Below are 14,518 nucleotides of genomic sequence, written 5' to 3'. Positions count from 1 at the left end.
CTAAAACAGATTCAGAAAAACACATTACCACTCTTGCTGAAATACACATGGAAGATGAGCCACCATGGGTTCATGTTGGTATAAATGACTGTTTTAAAACAATAAAAGCCACTTTAGCGCTTGAACAGGAGAGGAGCTTCATTAATGAGAAATTATTGCAAAAAATAATGGAGAGGGAGGAAATCCTGAAATTTAGGATTAAAAACCAATATATTTCTGGGTTGGACAGTCCAGACTTTGAAAACCGAATTGCAGGCAGATGCATGTTTAAAATTAGCATTGGGCAGAAAACAATTTACCATAATGTATGGATAGTGAGTGGAGCACAAAATGACTTTTACATGGGCAATGACATCATGCACAGAATGTGTATGGTGTTAGATTTCCTTAATCAAAAAATATGGTCACACCTAGGTGGCCCGGCACCTGAATTTGAAGACAAAAGAAGGGCTTATCATTGTGCACAACTGGTTCCTTATGCAATCGAATTACAAATGAGGAAATATACTATTATTCCTGCATTTACAAAACAGTTTGCAATAACACTGAAATGCAAAAATGGACAGCAGATGAAAGACTCTCATGCATTTGTATGCCTGAATGAATCCATAAAACAGCAAGGCCTGGATTATGAATACATTCCATTGGTAGATATTGATGAAGGAGCTGTAAAAATTATGGTAAATAATAAGGGTTGTCAGGATATTCATTTAGAGGAAAACTCCCCATTAGGAATGGCCATACAAAAATCACATTATACGGCAGATTTAAATAACAAGGTGATTGGAAATATCCCTGAAAAATATGTAGATGCCAAGGGTGAGTTGCCAGAACACCTGGACTCTCAGCCCAAAGGAATATTTAAAATTCATTCTGTGTATCCTTATGATTCAAATGAGACAGTGTGCTGCCATCAAGAGGATTGCATAACATTTAATTTAAATGAAAATGAAACAGAAAATCAGCCCATTGAAGTGGAAGCTGATATGCCAAAATATTTAAAAGCGGCACCTTTACAAAAAGACACAGCCACACAGTTAGAGGAAAGCGCCGAGATTTCCTTACCAGAAGATTTTCCAGAATTTTCCAAAATGGTAGAAGAGCAGATCTCCTTAGCGGATGCCTGTGACAGCGATGAGGATAGAAACAATCTGAGGGAGATATTTATGGAGTTTAAGGATGTATTTGCAAAAGATGCTTATGATTGCGGTTTAACTGATTTACATGTGGCCACACTACCAGAAGGGTGTAGCAGAAGTCCAGTGTTTGTACGCCAGTATAGACTACCGCTGGCATGTTTAGAATCATTAGCAGAGATTATAAAGAATTTGGAAGCTCGGGGAATCATCAGGCCCATTCATAGCACATCCAATACACCTATTTTAGGTCAATGGTCAATGGCGGCTATGTGCAGACTTGAGGGAGTTAAATAAAAGAGTGCCAGTATCCAGATGGCCACTACCATTCATTGATCAGGGTTTAGCTCAGGTACATGGTTCAAAAGTGTTTACCACATTAGATCTCACCTCTGGATATTGGTGCGTGCCATTGGCAGAGGAGATACAGAATTTATTTTCCTTTACATTTGACAGGACTCAATACGCCTGGCTTAGAGCTCCGTTCGGGTACATCAATAGTGGGAGTGAATTTGGCATATTTTTGAGAAAAGCCATGCCAGATGCAGCGGAAAGAGGAACCATAGTTTATGTGGATGATGTCCTGATAAAAAATGAAAGCCTGAAAAGCCATTTTGATGAAATAAGACATGTGCTTGGCCAATTGCAGAAAGCAGGCGCCAAAGTGTCTTTACAAAAAGCACAATGGTGCAAGAAAAAAGTGAACTTTCTAGGCCATGAAGTGACTGAACATGGGCTAAATCCACAAAAGAAAAAAATAGAGGCCATACAAAAACTAAAGGACCCTAAAAATGTGAAAGAGGTAAAAGGTTTATTAGGGATGACAGGCTATAACAGAAAGTTAATTGAAAATTATGCTGAAATTACTCAACCATTGACTAAACTGCTTAAACTGAATACACCCTGGATATGGGAAAAAGAGCAATCTGAGGCAGTAGCTAAATTGAAGGAATGTCTTGTAAAGGCACCATTTTTAGCATATCCCATAAAGGGTAGGGATTTCTTTGTAGAAATAGGGTTCTCTGAACATTGTATGTCAGCAGTGTTATCACAAAAACATGATGTGAATCACAAAACTATTGCATATGCAAGTAAAGCATTTTCCCAAGTTGAAATGAAATTCAATGAATGTGACAAGGCCCTATTAACCACTGTGTGGGTGCTACAACATTTCCGCCCTATTGTTCAGGGAGAAAAGGTGATTATTGAAACAAATCATCAGCCTTTGCAGTTTTTAGAGAGTAAAAGAATTAGGTCAGGTAATCTAGCGCAGTCCAGAATCACTTCATGAACGCTGGCATTACAAGGTTTTCCTGTAGAAGTGAGATATGGACAAAATAAAAAGAGCCCAATTGCTCAAGGGTTAGCTGACTTACATGACTGTGCAGCTGAACAAGTATCAAACTAAATGGAAGTGGAACCTAGTTTGCAGGAATTTGAACAATCACCACACAAAGCTTTTGATGAAAAAACATGCAAGGATCTGCCAACTGTATATGTGGATGGTTGTGCTTTTCACATTGAAAATGACAGTAATAAACAATTAGTGTCAGGAATAGGGAATGTCTGGTTGAAATGTGAAGGCGTCCCCAGTGTAGGGATGAGGATTGGAGCTAGAAGCAGTCAAGTGGCGGAATTGGCTGCCATTAATAAAGCAATTGCTACTGCAGTTGATAATAAATTCAGTGAAATTGTCCTGGTGCCTGATTCTGACTATGCACGAAATAGCTTTGTGGAGTATTTACCTGGCTGGAAAGCGAGAGGCATGGTTACATACAACAAAAAGCCACTTAAACATGGAAAAATGATACAAGCCATAGACAAATTGGTGTCAGAAAATGATTTGACAATATACTGTAGAAAAATGTGTGGGCATTTAAAAACACCCGGAGAGGATAAGGAGGGAAATGATAAGGCAGACCACCTGGCTAAAATTGGGGCTGTGATGGGAGAATTGCTACCTATAGATGATTTACTGGGTGAAATACAAATTGATGCAGTAACACGTTCTAAAACACCAAGGGAGACAGAGCAATCAGTGGTACAGTGGGGTCATGATATGCCAGACCAGGATTTGATTGAGGCACAAAATCTAATTTTGGGAATCTATTATAACCTTTTGATAGATCCTGAACAAAACCCTTTAACAGAAAATGATTGTATGGGAAAAGAAGAGTTGAGGGTACTATTAAAGAATAAAAAACGAATTAGATTATAAGATGGACTCATGATTAGAGAGTCCATAACAGGACAGATACAGTGGGTGGTACCCCTTTCATTCAGAGGGCTAATGCTACAACATGCACATGATGCAATAACTGCAGGCCACAGAGGTTCACAAAAAACATTGGAAATACTAAAATATTATGCTTAATGGCCACATATGTCCCAAGATGTGGAATTATATACTAGAGGGTGTCTAGTATGCGCCCAATTTAAACCTGCTTCACCAATGCATAGAGCCCCATTGATGAAAAGAGGCCTAACTCTCCCATGGTCAGATTTGCAAATAGACTATGTAGGCCCTTTAAAAAGGTCGAGCAGAGGACACCGTTACATTTTAAGTGTGATATGTTTGATGTCGAAGTGGATTGAATGTATTCCTGCACCAGATTGTAGTGCGCAAACAGCAGCCACATTGCTGGTGAACCATGTGTTCTCAAGGTTTGGGTTGCCACAAAGAATTGAGTCAGACAGAGGAAGTCATTTCACAAGTACTCCAATGAGTAAGGTATGGCAAATACTGGGTGTGAAAAGGAAACTACATATCGCATATCGGGCAGCCTCTTCAGGTGGAGACGAACGGAGCAATAGGTCTGTTGTGGATATTTTAAAGAAATTCGTGGCAGAAGCAGGTTCCAGCTGGGATTTACGTTTACCGTTGGTTTTGATGGCAATCAGATCAACTCCTGCCAAAGCAACAGGTGTTAGCCCCCATGAGGTCTTGACAGGTAGGAAAATGGTGTTACCACAACACCTGTTGTACAGAACACATGAGCAGACACTTGTGAGTGCATCCACAGTTCATGAGTACATTGATGAACTGAGGAAGCATTTGCACCATGCATTTGCTTTTGTGCAGAGAAATCTGGAAAGGGCTGCTGACAGTGCTAAGACATACTATGATAAAAGAACATCAGTGAGAAAATACAGTGTAGGGGATCAGGTGTACAAGTTTCATTTTGGAAAAAGTAAACAGAAAAATTCTAAATTTCTAGCAGCCTGGCAAGGGCCATTTCGAATTATAGATAAGATCTCTCCTGTAGTTTATAAAATTTTGAAGAATGAAGGTGAAACAGCGATAGAGCAGTTTGTCCATGTAAATCAGATCAAGCCATGCCATCCCAGACACGAGATCAGGCAGCTTGAGCATGTAGAAACAGAAAGCCCTGGGGCTACTGCCCACTGATGCACACAATACAACAGAAAGTCCCTTGAACACAAAAAGATAAAATAAATAGGTACAGTCAGGAGCCAGTGACAGAGAAGTTAAAAAGTTAATTATTATAATGGCACATAAACACTGTAATATATGTAAATATATATAAAATGTAAAATAAATAAATAAAAAATATATATAATGGAAGCTTATGGGATTGGTATGCAGAATGAAAATGCATTGAATTTAAAATGTTGTTTCATGTATGCTTATTTTCTTTTTAACCTGTGTTTAATTTCAGAAAAAAAAATGTTTTATTTTTGGCAAAAGGGTGAAGTTAGTATTGTGCTATATACTTAATCTGTTTCTTTTCTATTTTGATTTAGAACATTAACTATTTATACCGGAGGTCACGGGAGACAATGGAGTCCTGGAGCCCACGTGGACGGATTCCGGGAAAGCCCCGAGGGGGGGCGAAGACCAAGGCTGCAAAGCGATCAGCATTGAAGATGACACCAACAATATGTTTAATGATGATGATATTTGGAGGGATCTTCAAGAATTCAGAAGCACAGGTTGTCATTGAACCTGGACCAGCATCTGGTATCGTGGTGGAAGAGGCACCAGGAAGGATGATTTTCCAAAATATCTACATACCATTGAATCCTGAGATTTTGATTGAAAAAAAATTGAACAATATGGGCATTAAAATTGAACAGACTAAAGAGTTGCTGGAAATAAGAAAAGAGGACGCTAAGCAGTCGATAAGAGATATATTGATGCAATTGGAGAAAACATTTGTGAATTCAGCAGACATTAAGAAGAGGAGAGGAAAGAGAGGTGCGGTGATGCTCGCGATATCATTGGTAATATCTATAGTGGGAGCCATAATAGGTACCACAATATCAACAGACAATGCTATTTCGGTAGGAACACTGAGTACTAAAGAGCAACAACTGAGTATTGACCTAGAAATAATACAAAAAAACATTAGATGGGATTAGAGGGGGACCGGATGAACAAGTAAGATTCATAAATGAAACTGCAATCATTCTAAATGAACAAGCGGATGTGATGCAACGGGCAACAAAGCTAATTATTAAGCATGACAGAACTTTAAATGAAATATTGAACATAATGAGTCCTGTTGATAGACTATTAACGAATTTTATGAGAGAAGTTCAAACTGCAGTTTCACAATTGATTCAAGGACATATCCCCTTGTATTTTGTTTCGCAGGATATTGTTCATCAAATGATAGAAAGATTGACCAGGAGGGAAATTTATGTAGTACAGGTAAAAATTGCATTTGAAATGGGTAATGCGATGCCATTATATGTGGACCTGGAAAGGTTGGAAATTGGATTTCTACTATGCATACCATATGTAGCTCCTGAACTTATTTATCAAACGAAGTGGGTACACAACGTAGGATTTTGGCAAGAGGACAAATTTATTTAGATTAAGACTCCAGAAGTGGTCGCATTTCAGTCATGGGAGCCTGAAGTTTATTTAATACCAAATTTGGAAACGTGTCAAATTTAAAGAACAAAATTATATGTGTCCAGGTAAACCGTTTGTTCCTGATGCCACAGATGCTATTTGTGGTTTGAAATCTGACCCAAGTATATCAGAAGGATGTGAGTTGATTATTAGCAATATGGGGAGTGAAGAACTGGCACAGGCTAAGATGGTCAGAGGTAAATGGTTGGTCAGCACCTGCTTAAAGAACATGACAGTAGTACATTTGAATTAACAAGGGGGTCCTGGAGTCCCTCTGCCAGACATTAGTCCTGGTTACGAGAGACTTACCCAGAGTCTTTAGCTCACTATCTTTCACAGAGACGAAATATCCCAAATATATCAGTCTTTGTCCTGCCCTGGGGCAGTCCAGCACCGAAATGCTAGGCAATTCACCTCTGAACAAGAGTACCAACAGAAACCCCAGACACGTGTTTCGGTCTGGTTGGACCTCATCAGTAGGGTGGATCTGTGCCTCTTTAAGAATAGTGAGCAAGGGGTCCACGTCTGGATTCACCTAGTAACTTAGGGTGTGACCCAAAGTTACTTGAATATGCAAATTAACAAGGGGGTCCTGGGAGTCCCTCTGCCAGACATTAGTCCTGGTTACAAGAGACTTACCCAGAGTCTTTAGCTCACTATCTTTCACAGAGACGAAATATCCCAAACATATCAGTCTTTGTCCTGCCCTGGGGCAGTCCAGCACCGAAATGCTAGGCAATTCACCTCTGAACAAGAGTACCAACAGAAACCCCAGACACGTGTTTCGGTCTGGTTGGACCTCATCAGTAGGGTGGTTCTGTGCCTCTCTAAGAATAGTGAGCAAGGGGTCCACGTCTGGATTCACCTAGTAACTTAGGGTGTGACCCAAAGTTACTTGAATATGCAAATTAACAAGGGGGTCCTGGGAGTCCCTCTGCCAGACATTAGTCCTGGTTACGAGAGACTTACCCAGAGTCTTTAGCTCACTATCTTTCACAGAGACGAAATATCCCAAACATATCAGTCTTTGTCCTGCCCTGGGGCAGTCCAGCACCGAAATTCTAGGCAATTCACCTCTAAACAAGAGTACCAACAGAAACCCCAGACACGTGTTTCGGTCTGGTTGGACCTCATCAGTAGGGTGGATCTGTGCCTCTCTAAGAATAGTGAGCAAGGGGTCCACGTCTGGATTCACCTAGTAACTTAGGGTGTGACCCAAAGTTACTTGAATATGCAAATTAACAAGGGGGTCCTGGGAGTCCCTCTGCCAGACATTAGTCCTGGTTACGAGAGACTTACCCAGAGTCTTTAGCTCACTATCTTTCACAGAGACGAAATATCCCAAACATATCAGTCTTTGTCCTGCCCTGGGGCAGTCCAGCACCGAAATGCTAGGCAATTCACCTCTGAACAAGAGTACCAACAGAAACCCCAGACACGTGTTTCGGTCTGGTTGGACCTCATCAGTAGGGTGGATCTGTGCCTCTCTAAGAATAGTGAGCAAGGGGTCCACGTCTGGATTCACCTAGTAACTTAGGGTGTGACCCAAAGTTACTTGAATATGCAAATTAACAAGGGGGTCCTGGGAGTCCCTCTGCCAGACATTAGTCCTGGTTACGAGAGACTTACCCAGAGTCTTTAGCTCACTATCTTTCACAGAGACGAAATATCCCAAACATATCAGTCTTTGTCCTGCCCTGGGGCAGTCCAGCACCGAAATGCTAGGCAATTCACCTCTGAACAAGAGTACCAACAGAAACCCCAGACACGTGTTTCGGTCTGGTTGGACCTCATCAGTAGGGTGGATCTGTGCCTCTCTAAGAATAGTGAGCAAGGGGTCCACGTCTGGATTCACCTAGTAACTTAGGGTGTGACCCAAAGTTACTTGAATATGCAAATTAACTAGGGGGTCCTGGGAGTCCCTCTGCCAGACATTAGTCCTGGTTACGAGAGACTTACCCAGAGTCTTTAGCTCACTATCTTTCACAGAGACGAAATATCCCAAACATATCAGTCTTTGTCCTGCCCTGGGGCAGTCCAGCACCGAAATGCTAGGCAATTCACCTCTGAACAAGAGTACCAACAGAAACCCCAGACACGTGTTTCGGTCTGGTTGGACCTCATCAGTAGGGTGGATCTGTGCCTCTCTAAGAATAGTGAGCAAGGGGTCCACGTCTGGATTCACCTAGTAACTTAGGGTGTGACCCAAAGTTACTTGAATATGCAAATTAACAAGGGGGTCCTGGGAGTCCCTCTGCCAGACATTAGTCCTGGTTACGAGAGACTTACCCAGAGTCTTTAGCTCACTATCTTTCACAGAGACGAAATATCCCAAACATATCAGTCTTTGTCCTGCCCTGGGGCAGTCCAGCACCGAAATGCTAGGCAATTCACCTCTGAACAAGAGTACCAACAGAAACCCCAGACACGTATTTCGGTCTGGTTGGACCTCATCAATTTACATATTTAAGTAACTTTGGGTCTCACCATAAGTTACTAGGGGAATCCAGACGTGGACCCCTTGCTCACTATTCTTAGAGAGGCACAGATCCACCCTACTGATGAGGTCCAACCAGACCGAAACACGTGTCTGGGGTTTCTGTTGGTACTCTTGTTCAGAGGAGAATTGCCTAGCATTTCCGTGCTGGACTGCCCCAGGGCAGGACAAAGACTGATATGTTTAGGATATTTCTTCTCTGTGAAAGATAGTGAGCTAAAGACTCTGGGTAAGTCTCTCGTAACCAGGACTAATGTCTGGCAGAGGGACTCCCAGGACCCCCCTTGTTAATTTACATATTTAAGTAACTTTGGGTCTCACCCTAAATTACTGGGGGAATCCAGACGTGGACCCCTTGCTCACTATTCTTAGAGAGGCACAGATCCACCCTACTGATGAGGTCCAACCAGACCGAAACACGTGTCTGGGGTTTCTGTTGGTACTCTTGTTCAGAGGAGAATTGCCTAGCATTTCGGTGCTGGACTGCCCCAGGGCAGGACAAAGACTGATATGTTTAGGATATTTCTTCTCTGTGAAAGATAGTGAGCTAAAGACTCTGGGTAAGTCTCTCGTAACCAGGACTAATGTCTGGCAGAGGGACTCCCAGGACCCCCCTTGTTAATTTACATATTTAAGTAACTTTGGGTCTCACCCTAAGTTACTAGGGGAATCCAGACGTGGACCCCTTGCTCACTATTCTTAGAGAGGCACAGATCCACCCTACTGATGAGTTCTAACCAGACCGAAACACGTGTCTGGGGTTTCTGTTGGTACTCTTGTTCAGAGGAGAATTGCCTAGCATTTCGGTGCTGGACTGCCCCAGGGCAGGACAAAGACTGATATGTTTAGGATATTTCTTCTCTGTGAAAGATAGTGAGCTAAAGACTCTGGGTAAGTCTCTCGTAACCACGACTAATGTCTGGCAGAGGGACTCCCAGGACCCCCCTTGTTAATTTACATATTTAAGTAACTTTGGGTCTCACCCTAAGTTACTAGGGGAATCCAGACGTGGACCCCTTGCTCACTATTCTTAGAGAGGCACAGATCCACCCTACTGATGAGGTCCAACCAGACCGAAACACGTGTCTGGGGTTTCTGTTGGTACTCTTGTTCAGAGGAGAAATGCCTAGCATTTCGGTGCTGGACTGCCCCAGGGCAGGACAAAGACTGATATGTTTAGGATATTTCTTCTCTGTGAAAGATAGTGAGCTAAAGACTCTGGGTAAGTCTCTCGTAACCAGGACTAATGTCTGGCAGAGGGACTCCCAGGACCCCCCTTGTTAATTTACATATTTAAGTAACTTTGGGTCTCACCCTAAGTTACTAGAGGAATCCAGACGTGGACCCCTTGCTCACTATTCTTAGAGAGGCACAGATCCACCCTACTGATGAGGTCCAACCAGACCGAAACACGTGTCTGGGGTTTCTGTTGGTACTCTTGTTCAGAGGAGAATTGCCTAGCATTTCGGTGCTGGACTGCCCCAGGGCAGGACAAAGACTGATATGTTTAGGATATTTCTTCTCTGTGAAAGATAGTGAGCTAAAGACTCTGGGTAAGTCTCTCGTAACCAGGACTAATGTCTGGCAGAGGGACTCCCAGGACCCCCCTTGTTAATTTACATATTTAAGTAACTTTGGGTCTCACCCTAAGTTACTAGGGGAATCCAGACGTGGACCCCTTGCTCACTATTCTTAGAGAGGCACAGATCCACCCTACTGATGAGGTCCAACCAGACCGAAACACGTGTCTGGGGTTTCTGTTGGTACTCTTGTTCAGAGGAGAATTGCCTAGCATTTCGGTGCTGGACTGCCCCAGGGCAGGACAAAGACTGATATGTTTAGGATATTTCTTCTCTGTGAAAGATAGTGAGCTAAAGACTCTGGGTAGGTCTCTCGTAACCAGGACTAATGTCTGGCAGAGGGACTCCCAGGACCCCCCTTGTTAATTTACATATTTAAGTAACTTTGGGTCTCACCCTAAGTTACTAGGGGAATCCAGACGTGGACCCCTTGCTCACTATTCTTAGAGAGGCACAGATCCACCCTACTGATGAGGTCCAACCAGACCGAAACACGTGTCTGGGGTTTCTGTTGGTACTCTTGTTCAGAGGAGAATTGCCTAGCATTTCCGTGCTGGACTGCCCCAGGGCAGGACAAAGACTGATATGTTTAGGATATTTCTTCTCTGTGAAAGATAGTGAGCTAAAGACTCTGGGTAAGTCTCTCGTAACCAGGACTAATGTCTGGCAGAGGGACTCCCAGGACCCCCCTTGTTAATTTACATATTTAAGTAACTTTGGGTCTCACCCTAAGTTACTAGGGGAATCCAGACGTGGACCCCTTGCTCACTATTCTTAGAGAGGCACAGATCCACCCTACTGATGAGGTCCAACCAGACCGAAACACGTGTCTGGGGTTTCTGTTGGTACTCTTGTTCAGAGGAGAATTGCCTAGCATTTCGGTGCTGGACTGCCCCAGGGCAGGACAAAGACTGATATGTTTAGGATATTTCTTCTCTGTGAAAGATAGTGAGCTAAAGACTCTGGGTAAGTCTCTCGTAACCAGGACTAATGTCTGGCAGAGGGACTCCCAGGACCCCCCTTGTTAATTTACATATTTAAGTAACTTTGGGTCTCACCCTAAGTTACTAGGAGAATCCAGACGTGGACCCCTTGCTCACTATTCTTAGAGAGGCACAGATCCACCCTACTGATGAGGTCCAACCAGACCGAAACACGTGTCTGGGGTTTCTGTTGGTACTCTTGTTCAGAGGAGAATTGCCTAGCATTTCGGTGCTGGACTGCCCCAGGGCAGGACAAAGACTGATATGTTTAGGATATTTCTTCTCTGTGAAAGATAGTGAGCTAAAGACTCTGGGTAAGTCTCTCGTAACCAGGACTAATGTCTGGCAGAGGGACTCCCAGGACCCCCTTGTTAATTTGCATATTCAAGTAACTATGGGTCTCACCCTAAGTTACTAGGGGAATCCAGACGTGGACCCCTTGCTCACTATTCTTAGAGAGGCACAGATCCACCCTACTGATGAGGTCCAACCAGACCGAAACACGTGTCTGGGGTTTCTGTTGATACTCTTGTTCAGAGGAGAATTGCCTAGCATTTCGGTGCTGGACTGCCCCAGGGCAGGACAAAGACTGATATGTTTAGGATATTTCTTCTCTGTGAAAGATAGTGAGCTAAAGACTCTGGGTAAGTCTCTCGTAACCAGGACTAATGTCTGGCAGAGGGACTCCCAGGACCCCCCTTGTTAATTTAGTAGTACATTTGAACCATGGAACATACGTGGTTAAACAGGTGAAATATAATGTTTTTTATTTACAGGTTCCAAAGGATACAATTGTGTCAATTGGAGGGTTAACATTGTTTCATGTAACAAATGATATTTGGGAAAGCCAAGTGGAAAATATCAATTTTTTTCAAAGGGACACTTTTCCAATAGATCCGGATGTGGAGTTTTTATTGAATCACAAAGAAAAACATGTTATAAAAATGAATCTGAGAAAAAACAATATTACAGTTAGTAATCTGGGGATAATAGAAGTGGAAAGATTTAATTGGGGAACCTGGGGGGAACGCTCAATAGTGGGTTTGGCTGTCCTGGTGCTAATCATGGGTGGTTGGTTGATTGTGCTAGAAGTAAAAATGAAAATGTTGCTGATTTTGGTAGCTACGTCAGGAAGAGAAAGATATCCCAATACACATGCATTTTAAAAGAGGATGTGGGCAAACTTGTTTTTTAAAAAATTGGCTTGGATCGTAGCCAAGTTCTAAAAAAAAAAGGAGGGTATGTAAGGTTATTTAGCTTGTTACAACACAGAGTACAGCACTACTGCACAGGATCAATGTGTAGCATGTTTTTTCTTTTTTTTTATGCAGTACCACTGCATGGGTTTGGTGCATTGCTATGATGCAATTGTTTCAAGCTATGTGTTGCCAGTGTAACATGGACATATAAGTGAGGGCAGGTTATTCAGTCAAAAACGATTTTTACATATAAAATGCAAATCATTTTTTTTCACAGTTAAAAGCACACATTTGTACATTCAAAATGCACACTATTTTTCACCTGAAATGCCTATGTTGCCGGAGACACATTTGAAAATTAATAAACTATCCTCATTAACAACTAACCTGATCATAACCCACTAATAATAATGTGTTATCCAGTGCAACATGAATGGAAAATGACAGGCTCTGAAAGTCATTATTTAAATGCACATTCAGTTTTTTTTTTCTTTTTGCTTTTTTTCTTTTTGCTCTGCTGTTCTGTCCACAGTAACTGCAGGAAGCAAAGACCTTGAATAAGCAGGAAATCAGTTTGGTTACAGTTGCAACTGTATAAGCCAAGCCATTGTGTGCAGAGGGTGGTTAGGGCATGATAGAATTGTATTGGTTCGGATCCTTTGGTAGGAGGTAACCAGAGTTTTCTTGTATAATCTCGAGGAAGAAGCTAGGGAGAGACATCTTGACACAGCCCGGAGAAGGACTGAGTTGATAGCTGGGGATGCCTGATTCCTAAAGCAGATTAAACTTGGTTGCAGCGACTGGGATTCCCAGTCAACAAGTCCCAGTTTGAGTGACAGCAAATGCTTGTCCTTGCTGGGTGAACCCCTCCAGAAGGCGAACAGCCAAAGAAGTTACATGCTGAATAAGCCTGGTAATTATCTCGCTGAAGTGTGGGGGCTGAGTGTGTGCGGAAATATTCAGTCAGTGTAGGAAAGGCGATTCCTGTGATTTACCCATGTGTTTAATGTTGCAAATTGAATTCTTGTTCCCCACCACTCTCTTCTTAATTTATCACAAATAATGCTGTTACTGTGCTATTTCATTTATTTCTGTAAAACAGTGAGATCGTGTTTAAATGCAACTTTTATAATACACAAAAATATCTGAAAGCAGACGGGTGGTGTGTTTTATTTTCTCTTTCATTTGTGCATTTAGCAATACAGTGCTGATGATGTGGGGAGATGTTTAGACAGTGCAATTGTCATTTTTAAGGTAGCTAAAAATAAGATTTGGCTGCAGCTGTGTGCACAATGTCATTCAGTATGAGCAATTATAACTAACTGTGTGTGTTGTAGTCTGCCGGAGGTCTATGAGTCGGCAGAAAGGGAGGCCCTGGACATAGCTCACCAGACGTAAATAAGTTGGTGATAAATAGGCATGATAGCTCGCTGCCGTAGATAAGACAGCGAGAAATTGCCCATGGTGGCACACTAAAAATGAAAATGTGGTGTTCTTGAAATGCAAGCCTGAGGTCTCTCTAGTGATTACACGAAAAATCTAAACAAAAATAAGCGGTTCTGGATATTGGGGCCACAAATAAAACAAAGGAATTATGCTCACCAAAAATACCACCAACCACGCATACCAACCACGCATACCAACCACACATGTCTGTGTACTGAAATAATGCATATCCACTGTGTTATTATTATACATAACCCAATCTGAATACAAGGAGTGATTGTTGCTAAATTATTTTTCGGTGGTAAGAAAATACCGCCAGGCCCCAAATCTACACAAAATACCCAACAGTCCCCATGGTTGACCAAGAGAGAGGTGGCCTTCCTTTGCTCATCATTCGAGCAGGAGGGGGCTGGGTTACTCTGGGACTGAGATGATTTAAGACTAGTCAAAAGGAATCCACAATTCCTGTGAGCACAAGATCTCTCATACAATCTCGTCAATAATTACATTTAGTTGAGAACTTGGTTTCAAAGCCGTATACATCGATAGAAGCTTCAGAAACAAGGAGTTTTGAGAACCAAGTATAAAGGTTTTTTTATTATTATTGTGATTATGATTATTATTATCAATTTTGAGTGTTGATCTTGCCTCAGGAAGCAACAGATAATTAAAAATAGTATAGGGGGAAGGACACAGTGAGGGAAGCAGAGATACACGGGCACGAGGAGGGGTTGGGCAGTCAGTTTGTCAGCAAGGGATCCACAAGCAACCAGGGCAGGAAACATTAAGGAGCAG

This window comes from Ambystoma mexicanum, chromosome 1p, assembly GCF_040938575.1.
Source record: "Ambystoma mexicanum isolate Mex_15411 chromosome 1p, UKY_AmexF1_1, whole genome shotgun sequence".
Classification (NCBI taxonomy): Eukaryota; Metazoa; Chordata; class Amphibia; order Caudata; family Ambystomatidae; genus Ambystoma; species Ambystoma mexicanum.
The sequence above is the reverse complement of the archived record's forward strand: the minus strand, read 5'-3'. Positions refer to the sequence as shown.